We start from the raw sequence: 11,395 nt of genomic DNA on the forward strand, positions 1-11,395 counted from the left end.
TGGAGGGTTTCTTTGCGGGGTGGGGTTCTTATTACAGCGTAGACATGGGAAAAAATCAGACAGGCTCATAACATCCAGTATACCGTAAGTTTTTACATTAGATGCAATTTCAGTTCTTAGAAGTTGGTGTTTGTAAAAATAAGCAATAAATAAATAAATAAATAAATAAATAAATAAATAAATAAATAATAAATGGAGTCCAGGGGTTGCAATCTGGGATCCCCGACTTGCTCAGTTTTTCACAGGATCTTACACTAGACTAAGCAGTAAACAGAAACAGCCCAACTCTTACACAGAAGGTAAGTTCCAGAGCTGAAGACACTTCTGATATTCAGTTAACTAGAGAAGGCAATTACTAGCTGAAGCATCCATGACCCTATTAGGAAGAAGGGTTTCATCTGTGCATCAAGAACCAAGGCCTCTCCACTGCACTGAGCGAAGGTCTTACGCCCTTGCCCGGGAGGCTGTTCTTCCACATCTCCCCCAGAAGCTTCCCACCCCTCTCACCGCATTGTGGACATTCCACATTTCTTGCCACTGCTCTTGTAGCTTCAAGATTCTACATCCACCATCTTTCTAGAATATTCCTGCCTTCAAATTTTCCACAGCTAGTGCACACTCAGATCCGGGTGTTCCTCTAGCACAAGGTGCCACAGCCTTGGAGACAGCATCTTGTCTTTTCCTTCTACCTACATAAACATGCACCCCACTTCTCTGTTGCTGACTTTTGACCCCATGGCCCGAGTTTGTTTTCTCTTAAAAATTGTCATCATTAAAAATCCTGTTATCATTTACTCGATGGAGTGGTCATTGCCAGCTTCCACTTGCTGGAACAGAAGCTCCAGGAAATGCGGAATTTTGTCACTCTTGCAGACATTGGTTTGGGTACGTATGTCCTTGATTCTTAAAGGAAACTCTAAGGCATAACTGACCTGTGTGAGAAGCAAAATAAAGATCTCTTTACTCATCAGTAAACTGTTAAGTAACATGACAATAGACAATAAAGTGGGAGGAAGAAAGTATTCCCGATCAATGCTGGTCCTGACATGGTATGGATCTTGCTGTAAGGTATCAATCTGATGTCAGTCTTGCCTTAAGTCAGCTTCCCAAAGGCAGCAGGAACATGAGCCAGGGTTTAAATGAACTACACAACAGCTTTCTCTTTTCTCTCATCATGAGAATTTCCATAGCATACAAGAGGCTTCCCTTCCAGGCTTCAGCCTCTAAAATATGTGATTTATGGAATACCTTCTGTGGATGTTAATCGTGAAGGGCAGTGAGGCAAAAGTCAGGTAGTCTGACCCCCAGGAGAGAGGAAAACACACAACACAGCTGCAGAATTGAAACACCCCTGAGTTTAGATTATGAAGACATCGGACCTAAAGACGCTTGATTTCATAAAATCAATCTGTTAGGCTGTGAAATTTTCAGAAGTACTGCTTGTCTGAAGATAGGGCCAGTTATGAATCCTCAGCTGGGTCTCTGCAATTAAAAAAAAGAAGAAGCACAGCAAAGTTTGTTGCAAATGCAGGCAGATAGCTAAGGAATTAGAAGGCCAGGTTAGCTTGTGAAAACAAACCACAACAATGGTCACCGTGATAAAGTTCTGAAGGAATCTTTATACTTCAAACTGCATACTCTGAAATCAGGCCCATTGCCTCTATGCTCAGACAAACGTATCTTCCAAGGAGAGGGATTCCGGGACTTGTGGGAGAGTTGTGACAGGAAAGCGTATCAGAAAGACGGTGGGGAACTGAAAGCCATGTGGGCAGGTGTAGTATCCACTTCTAAAAAAGCAGCTGAAGGGAGTTAAGGTGGCCTGAGAAGCCCCAGTGTCTTCTAATCAACCCTGGGAGTGAGGGAGGAGAGAGCACTGTCCTTTCTCTGTGAATGGGCACTATGGTTTTCATTAACTGGACCCTTCCTTCATGAAGGACTTCCTACAAAGATGAAGGCAGGCTTTTCAAATTGTTTGAAGATTCCCAGTTGACATCTGAGTTGTATAATTTATCTTTTACCAACATTTTGTGTCTGTGATTCCTTTTTTAGCTCAATGGTTGGGTTTAGGTTTATTCTAGCAACTAAAACTCTCCTTGAGTTAACATTCTTTGTTATTTGTAGTCTACCAAATGTTTCATTCATCCCTAGAATATATTGAATGAATATGGTCAAATTAACAAGCATTTATGGAGAAACTTTGGTCTTAAAACCATGAGGGATCTGAGGCCATTTCTTGGTTAGTTGACCAAATTATCCCAGCATGTGTAAGACGATGAAGTGTATGAATGTTGATTGAATATTCACCCTTTCATTCATGGATTTCTGATTGTCGTTGCAGTCCGTGTTTCATCCAGAGTTCCACTTCCTTTCATTAGAAGCATTTCCTTTGGGACTGCAGATGATGATCACAGATGTACACAAATATAGAGGCATGTCCATTGAGCAGCTTCCCACTCTTTTTCAGGAACATATTTATTGCCATTTCTTAAAAAGAGGGAAAGTGAAAGGCACCTGTCCAGAACAGAGGAAACTTCTACAGTATTTATGTGTTATATGTGTGTTCACATGCACATGTATATGTGTATATGTTCATGTAGGTTCACGTGCACAAATGTCAGCATGGAGCCCAGAGGTTGACTCTGAATGTTTTCCTCAGTTCCGTGGCACCTTATTTTGGGAGACAGGATCTCTCATTAAACCTGGAGCCCACCAATTCGGCTGGACTGACTGGCTATCAGTCTCCAGGAATCCTTCTCCCTCTGTCCCTCCTCCGCACAGTGCCAAAGTTACAGACACATGCCACAGTGCTCAGCTTTCCTGTGGGTGCTGGGAATCTGAACTCAGATCCCCATGCTTGTACCACTGAGCCATTTCCCCATCTTGTATTAAATCATTTAGATGTAACATTATGCAAAAAAATCATTTCCAAGAGAATTCTGACCTTAAAAATATGGATGGACCCACCAACCTGGCTTTCCACTAACTAATGAGAGACATTAATCACATCAGGACCCAAGTGGAGTCTCAGGAGGATGCTGTAATTGCTCTTTAATTAACTGTTCAATTAGCCTTTAAGACTCACACTTGTAGTGGGATTGTCCTCAAACATGAGGAGCTTTATTACCTTATTTTCAAAATGAAACTGGCCCTCAGTATGCGGTTACTCACAAAGAAAAGAACACTTTCAGGATAACCATGGGTATTTTTAAAAATAGTGCCCACTAAAGGTCATAATATTGACGCAATTTTCCAGGGACTGGTTTCATTTTTCCCAGTGAGTTGGTAATTAGGTCATTGGGCCAGTCCTCCTCTGGATTGACCAGTATGGTTTTACCAGGTTTGCTTCTAAAATTAGTTTTGTGTAGGAATTGTTAGTCACTATCAGCCCTTTTTTCAAGTTAATTTGTCTCTCCTCGAAGGTGCCAATCACACCTCCCTGGAAACTTCAATTTTCCATGTGTTCATAGAACCAGGATCCACCAATCTGCCCTACCGCACACTGACTTTTCCACAGCCCTGATTTGGCTGTACCAGCAGGGAAAGATAGTTTATGCTGTAGACTTTGGATTTCCACCCTGGAAGCAGTCAACGGATTGGCAAGCATTGTCCAGCTCTCACATGAGCAGCCTCCTGGAAATCAGAGAAGCAGTTCTGAAACTGGCGGGATCAGCCACAAGCCCATTTGATACATGTCTACCTGGTAGTTGGCTGTGGCCTTTGTTTTCTTCCTGGCATTCTTTGAGGAGTTCCGCTTCCTCACTTTAAGTAGAAAGAAATACTTTCTCAAGAGAGGCGTTTGCCCTCACACAGGGAGGCCAGGAAACATTGTCCTGAGAACTGAGTCCACACTGGTGGAAACCATCTGGATTTCAATCATGGCCACGAAGGGAAGGCCACGGTGGCACACGCTGGTTCAGTTTGTGAAACAGTGTGAAGATGGAGACCCAGCAGTTCTCCACACAGATACCTGTTTTCTGTGTCCATCCAAGTCCAGAGGAAGACCAATCCTTAGTGGAATTTACTAGAAGGGACACAGGACAAAGCCATCACGAATGTGTCAGGAATGTCTGTTCATCACAGTGCAGACATTTTCAGATCCTGACTTACAGTAAGTACTGGAATAGCCTTTAGGAAAACATATCTGTTAACTGCTTGAGTCTCACTTTTATAAAAGCATAAAGAAATAATATAGCTTTGTAAAATGGCTTTGATAGCCTCAAATCGTGGAGCACTGTGGTCCAGGAAAATGGTTTTTTTTCTGAGATATCAGGACCACTCTGGGGTTGGCAAGAGGACTCAGCTGGTAAAGGCACTTTCTGCTAAGCCTGATGAGCTGAGTTTGATCTCTGAGATCCACATGGTAAAGGGAGAGAGCCAAACCCTGCAAGTCTTCCACTGACCTCCACACATGTACAGTATGCCCGCTCCCAAATCAATAGAAAGCATAGTAAAATTATCATTATAAAAACTACTCTTTATGATAGAACAGGGATGCAGTTTACCTCTTCCGCTTCCCACATTTACAGCTGCGTGATTTACAAACAAAAGCTTTTGACTAGGCATCAAATCAGGGCCATAAAAATCTACTTTCACCTCAATCTTGGTAAAGTAATATAATCTGCTTGATGAATTCAGAGGTCTATTATAAAGCACTCTTGCTTCCTACAAAGAGAGATAAAGGGGAAAAGTGTAACCTAGCATTCTGAGTTGCAAGCCCAACTAATCACATTTTCAAAACCAAATGCCATTTGTTCTTCAAAAGGTTAAAAAATTAGGATCATTCAGATGTTGACAATTAGAAGACAAGTTTCCAAAAGTGAATGATGTGACTCTCTCACACAGGAAACAAAAGGCAGCCCTTGTCTACAATGCTAAAATATGAGCTTTTAAGTAAAAATGAACATTTTGGAAAACTTGTTTTTGCCAGCATGTGCTTAGAAGTTTTCCATTATTTCAAGACTCTTTGGCTGTGGTTAGTGATAATCCTAAGAAGTGTGATTGCTTCGTATAATGAAAATTTACTGCTGTTAATGGATCTAAATAATTTAGCAAGCCAATGCAGAATGGAACAGTGTGATGCTGGGAGGAAATACCCATTCAGTAGGTCTCTAATGTAACATTCGAAAGAGCTGGGTTACATGTCAAAGGAGACTATCAAGCACCCTCTGAGAAGTTAATTTAATTATTGTTCTCTGTACATGTTTCTGCATTTACCAGTGTTCTGTGGTTCAAAGCAAGTGAGAGACACTGAGTCACTTAAAGAAGTAGATAGAAGAACTCAGCTCATTTCTATTTTTTATTTTAGTTTTAAATTATAGGTGCATCTGTGTGTCTATGTGTAGGAATGTGCGTGTGATTGTAGGTGCCCTCAGAGTTAATCCTTTGGAGTTGGAGTTCCTAGCAGTTATGTACCTCTGGATGTGGGTGCTGATAAACTGAACTCAGATCCCATGGAAGCATCCATGTGCTCTTAACTTCTCAGTTTTCTCTCTAGACCTCTCAGCTGGCTTCTTTTAAGCCTGATTTTAAGGAAAACTCCGGAAGTGTTAACAATAAAACAAAAATACTTCGTCTCTCTTTTATTTGGTGAACATAGACATTTCTCATTAAAATTAAATTACTTAAATGTGCACCTGTATTATACATATATTTATGATGTATATAGATATACATATATATAGCAAGTTTTCATTTGCAACTTTTATTTTTACAACTATTTTAATATTTTAACAAATGTTAATAGATTGCACCTAAAGTGAAAACTGTGTGGTCCCAGTACGTTTTTGTTGTTGTTGTTACTGTTCTTTTGATTTTTCTTCTTTTTTGACAGGGCAAAGTATCCTGGAACCAAAATGTTTGAGACACACTGATTCAGGAGTGGTGTTTCTGTCTAGGCACCCCACTGGTGTTGATGACTGAAGCCAGCCTTGAAAACCTTAAAAACATAAAAGAAATCAGACACACTCAGGTCCTTACAGCCGTCCAGGTCACTTGAAAACGGTTATGTAGACCTTCAGAACTGATGCAGGGGCTCAAGACCTGCCAGGTTCAAACCTGGCAGCAGACTAACGGAACAGAGACTAACCCATTTCTCAATCTTGTTTTAACTGATTCCCCTGGTTTTAACTGATTTCCCAAGAGCACAGAATCCCTTGTCTTTGTCCAGTTGGCTTCTTAGTAACAATTACATATTGTTTTGTAAAAGTCAAGGTCTATTCATTGCAATCCACCAATAACAAAGACACTTTTTTGCTTGACAGCTAAGGAGGTGATCAGTTTTGTTAGGAGTGCTTTCTTATGCTGCTGAGTGGCTCCTGGGTTTCCTCTTTGGAAGCAGTCACGTCATTCCCAAGCAATCATGTGTAAATACTAAGCATAAGAACTTCTGATGTCCTGAACATATTTCTATTCATGGTGTTCCACATATAACAACCTGAGGTTTAATTCCAGAGCAGCTATAAGAAGTGAAATTGTTTTTATACCTGGATCTCTCTTATCTTGTGCAATTAGCTCAGAACCGTAAATAATAAGCTTGATGGCAAAGTTAAACATTAACCACAATGTGGCTGTACTTCACTCCATAAATACATGTTGAAAATCTACTCACTGCAAGAGTACACCTCAGTGTTTCCATTGACTCCTAATGGCACACGCCCCCCTCCTCTGAATCAGGCACTGTTATTTTAGACTTACAGTTAGCACAATAAAGAGGCTTTGGGTGAAAAATTTGCAGAGCCAAGTTTAAAACAGAGATTTGTGTGACTTCAAATGGATGTTTACTGTGGGTAAGGTGGGGTAGATGGGTCAGACTAGGGAAAGGATTGGGGTGCCAAACTAGAGATTATCTACACCATTCCAATAAAGGGTATTGTGGCAAAAGTCTCTCTCTCTCTCTCTCTCTCTCTCTCTCTCTCTCTAATAATTATTTGATTTTTTCCAAGTATTTTCCCACTGAAACCTTTCCAGGTGATCAGCTAAACTGACATGCTTTCAAAAGGACTCTGTATTTTGACGTTTCCTCTTTTCTCCTGACAGCAATAACCTTGAATAACGGCTACCCAAGTGACAGGTGATTCACAGAGAACTCCTTGTGAAAAACTCAGCAATGACAGACTTTCATTGGAAAACAATATTCCTGACTCCTGTTTTCTCAACTTACATATTTTGATTCTTTATATTCTTCCTCTCCAGATTAAAAATACTGAATTCTGAGGAACAAAATCTAAGCCTCTGCTTGGACCTCCCTTGAAGGTGATCTTTTACTAATGGATAACTGATGTTTTAGTGGTTTAAAAGTAGGCAGAATAATACGGGCCAGATTCTCAATGTGGAAAGTAGACTTTATGGGAACAAAGAACCCCACCCCATTTCCACTTTTACAGGGAACACTAATTTGAATATGACACTTGTAATCATTCTAGAAAATTATTTAAGAGAGACGCTTATGGATTATGGAACAAGGCATGAATTTCTGATTCATTTTCAGATTCAAATGCTGTGATGTAATAGATGTTTCTGATATTATATGAAGATGCCAATGTTTGTTGAAAAAGCAATCAGCTTATTGTAGAGCTGACAGCAATCCTAGATGTCCCATATGTTCAGGATGAAGTGCATATACTTGGATCTCCATGGAAAGACTACAAACTCCTGTGCCTCTTCATGCTCCAACATGGAGACCCCAGAGACTCAGGCTGCCTCCATTTCTCCCACCATACTGTCATGTTTTTAGTTACCTAGATACGCTATGTGCACCTTCCTCTGGAAACGCTCATCCGGCTCTTTCTGGAAGCCTCCTTCCTCCCAGTTTTCTCTGCCTGAGGGCACACGCTTATTTCCTGAGAGTCTTCTCAAGCACCACTTACAGTTGTGCAGGACACAGACCTCAGGAAAGTCCTTGAAGTCAAACGCCTGTCCTCATCTAGACCCAGTTTTAAGTCAGGCGCATTTCTTCCTGTGCAAGCTCATATTTACATAACATCATCCATCATCCAGAGTCTTCTTAGTACTGGCCTGTTTCCATTCACACTTCTACCCCTTGGGTCTATAAACCACTCAAAGCCACTGGCTTTCTATTGCTGTCATTTGTGTCTTAAACACATAGTGCAATGGTGGGTAGCTGGTAAATACCTATTGAACAAATGCATACACCATGCCTAGTCTGAAATCCTCTCTTAGCTGCAAAGAGGACTTTAGAGGGTAAAACAAAAGCTAGTACAGTCCCAGAAATCCCAGTCTTGATCACTGGAGAAACTGACTTTTAAAGAGTCTTTAGAGGCTGGAGAGATGAATCTGTGGTTAAGACCTCCTGCTGCTCTTTCAGAGGAACCAGTCTCCATTGCCAGCTCACAGCTGTCTGTAGCTTTAATTCCAGGGGAATCCAATGGCCTTCTTTGGCCTCTATAAGCATCACATGAATGCGGTATGCATACATACATGCAGGCGAAACATTCATAGCGTAAAATAAAAATAAATCTTTTAAAACACCCTTAATGACTCTTTAGTAGAAATAGTATTAATTGAAGCAGAGATAACATTCAGAAACCAGAACAAGAAACAACTTACCACCCCCATATCACCCCAACATCACATCTTCAAGGAAGCATAAGATCCTACTGTCTGAGGGATAGAAGAGACGGAAAAGGACTCAAGGTGAACTTCAGGTTAATGGGAACCGACATTGAGGCATGAAAAAAATAACCTATGGCTCAAAGTTCTGGAAGAAAAAGAGTTACTTAATAAAAGAAACAAGGAGTAATAATATCTCTCAGGTTTAGGACTACTGTCTTCATTACCTTTCTCACCACAACCACCATCATCAGCATCGTCCAATCTGAATCCTCTCCAGAATGGATTTCCAGAGTGCCACTTCTACGTGGTCTGCAAGAAGACTCAGAAAGAACAACAGAAGAGGTGTAGAAAGAACATAGAGACGGAGGATGAGGAGGAGAGCCAGGAAATGCTGTGTTCCAGGTATGATGGGACATTTGTACATAGGAATTCACGGCACCAGTGAACTCAGAGTACGTGCACAAGACCTGAACAAGATCAAGCCAATTAAAAATCCAGCAAGGCAGGGCTGGTAGCATGGTACTACATGCCTTTAACCAGAGGCAGCCTGAGGCAGGCCAATCTCTGTGAATTCCAGACTACCTTGATCTACATAGTTTCAGACCAGCCAGTTGTGCTTTGCAGGACCCTGTCTCACACACACACACACACACACACACACACACACACACACACACACATAATCTACCAAGACTAGGGGAAGAGCTCCTGGTAGTTGATGACTGCTGAGAATGGGAGAATCATTTTTCTATAGGAATGTGACCTCTGTAAAGTTGTCCATGCCCTAATAGGTGACTGCACACCTCCTACAGGCAGCATTAATTGGACTCTGTGGGTTAAGATACTCCTTTTTTTTTACAGTTATAAAATATTGTACTCAGTATAAACCCTATAAAACATAAAATTGAATGAGGTTTTAACCTTTTAGAAAGATCTCCATTTCATTATTAAAATACACAGTTTCATACAGAAAATTTCATTTTAATGCAATTAATACTAAGATGTTTGCACATGCATTTCTAATATCTATATATCTGATTATTACTAGTCACAGTCAGTTACTTTCTGAGATCCTTGGTATCTGAGCATGGATATAAAGTCATCAGGTACATTTCAATGGTAATGTTTTGCACATCTACTAGTTATTAAGGAGTACATTTTTATGCTTTGAAGAATTATTTTTAAATTTTTTAAATTTAATAACCACATGATTAGAAGAAGCATTTCATTACAGTTTTAACACATTCAGTAACACACTCCAGAGCAAGGATACATCTCTTTCAAAAGTGGCTCACAGCTGAATTAATATAGTTATACAATATTAAACTCAGTATAAACCCTATAAGACATACAATTGAATGAGTTTTTACCCTTTAAAGAAGATCTCCATTTCATTTTAAAATATGCTGTTTCCTACATTTTTAATGCTACTGACACTTAGATGTTTGCACATGTGTCTTTAATCTCTATGTATCTGATGACTACTAGTCACAGTCAGTTACACTCAGATCCTTAGTACCTGAGTATGGATATAAAGTCATCAGGTAGATTTCACTGGTAATGTTTATCACCTCTAATATTTAACATGAAGTAAATTTCTATGCTTCCTCCTCAAATATGTTTTTTTTTAAAAAAAATTGTTGGCTTTTTTGTGTGTATGTCATACAGAACATCCCACACAGTCTTATTCATCTATATACTGACTTCCCTAATGGCACCCTCCCATAGCCTCCCCTCCCACATACTGGAGCCCATATACTCTGTCATCCGTGTTACTGTCCACTGTGTTGTTGACACCCCCAGCCATTCTCCAGTGCTTGTCTGTCTGCTAAATCTAGTCAGCCTATCTAGAGATCCTTGTTTTAGGAAGACCAGCTGTTCCTCATCTAGCAGCAATCACTTGTCAATATTCTTTTAGATAAGATTGGGGTCTGCTGTTCATTTTCCCAGTTCTATGCTGGTGTACTGTCTGGGAGTCCCTTGTGCCACCTTGGTCAATAGCTCAAAGGAAGGTATCTCCTGTCTGGCATTGTTTCTTGTTATGTAGCCTCTAGCTATACATATGGACTCTTAAAAATTATATTGACCCCATTAATCTTTGGTTATACTTTCCTTTTGGGTGTTTAAGACCCTACAGTTAACCCAGATAAAACAATTTATTTTTACTCTTAAGGTCATTTGAGGATCTGTTCCTCAGGGGTCACTTGGGCTTGGGATGAGCCCCTGGTTCCTTTCCTTTACCAGTTCCGTCTATGTGAAGATAAGTCAAAGGTCCTCCTTGACCATGGCTGGCTTTGCTTGGAAGCATGGAGGAAATGTTTCCTCTGTGTTGACCCTCCTCTTTATACACTGGACACTGGTTTAGGTTCATCTGGTGGGGTCTCCACAGCCTCCTTGCTCAAGAGGACAGGTGACTCACCACAGTTACAGGACATTTTGAGAGATGCTCATAGTCCCCTGGAACTTAGTCGACCTAGGAGGGCAAGGAACAAAAACTCTTCTTTATGTCCCTTTGTCCAAATTAGTATAGGCCTCAAAGTATGGCTGTTAAACATCCAAGAAGGCTAGTTCCACCAGTCTGGGACTTTTAATTACCATAGGCCATGTAGACAGAGCTTGGGTAAAGACCAAGCACTCTCGAATAAACCTTGCCTAGACATATATTACATCCCTTGATCTGGTTGTATGTATAATTTGTCAGTAAGATAAATACTCTTAAAAGGAAGACATGAAGATGGGAGGCAGATGTGATGAGGGGTCTGGAGGGAGTTTCAGGGGATGAGAGGTAGATATGGTTAAGATACATTGTATAAATGTATAAATA

This window comes from Nannospalax galili, unplaced genomic scaffold, assembly GCF_000622305.1.
Source record: "Nannospalax galili isolate Female #2095 unplaced genomic scaffold, S.galili_v1.0 scaffold145, whole genome shotgun sequence".
Lineage (NCBI taxonomy): Eukaryota > Metazoa > Chordata > Mammalia > Rodentia > Spalacidae > Nannospalax > Nannospalax galili.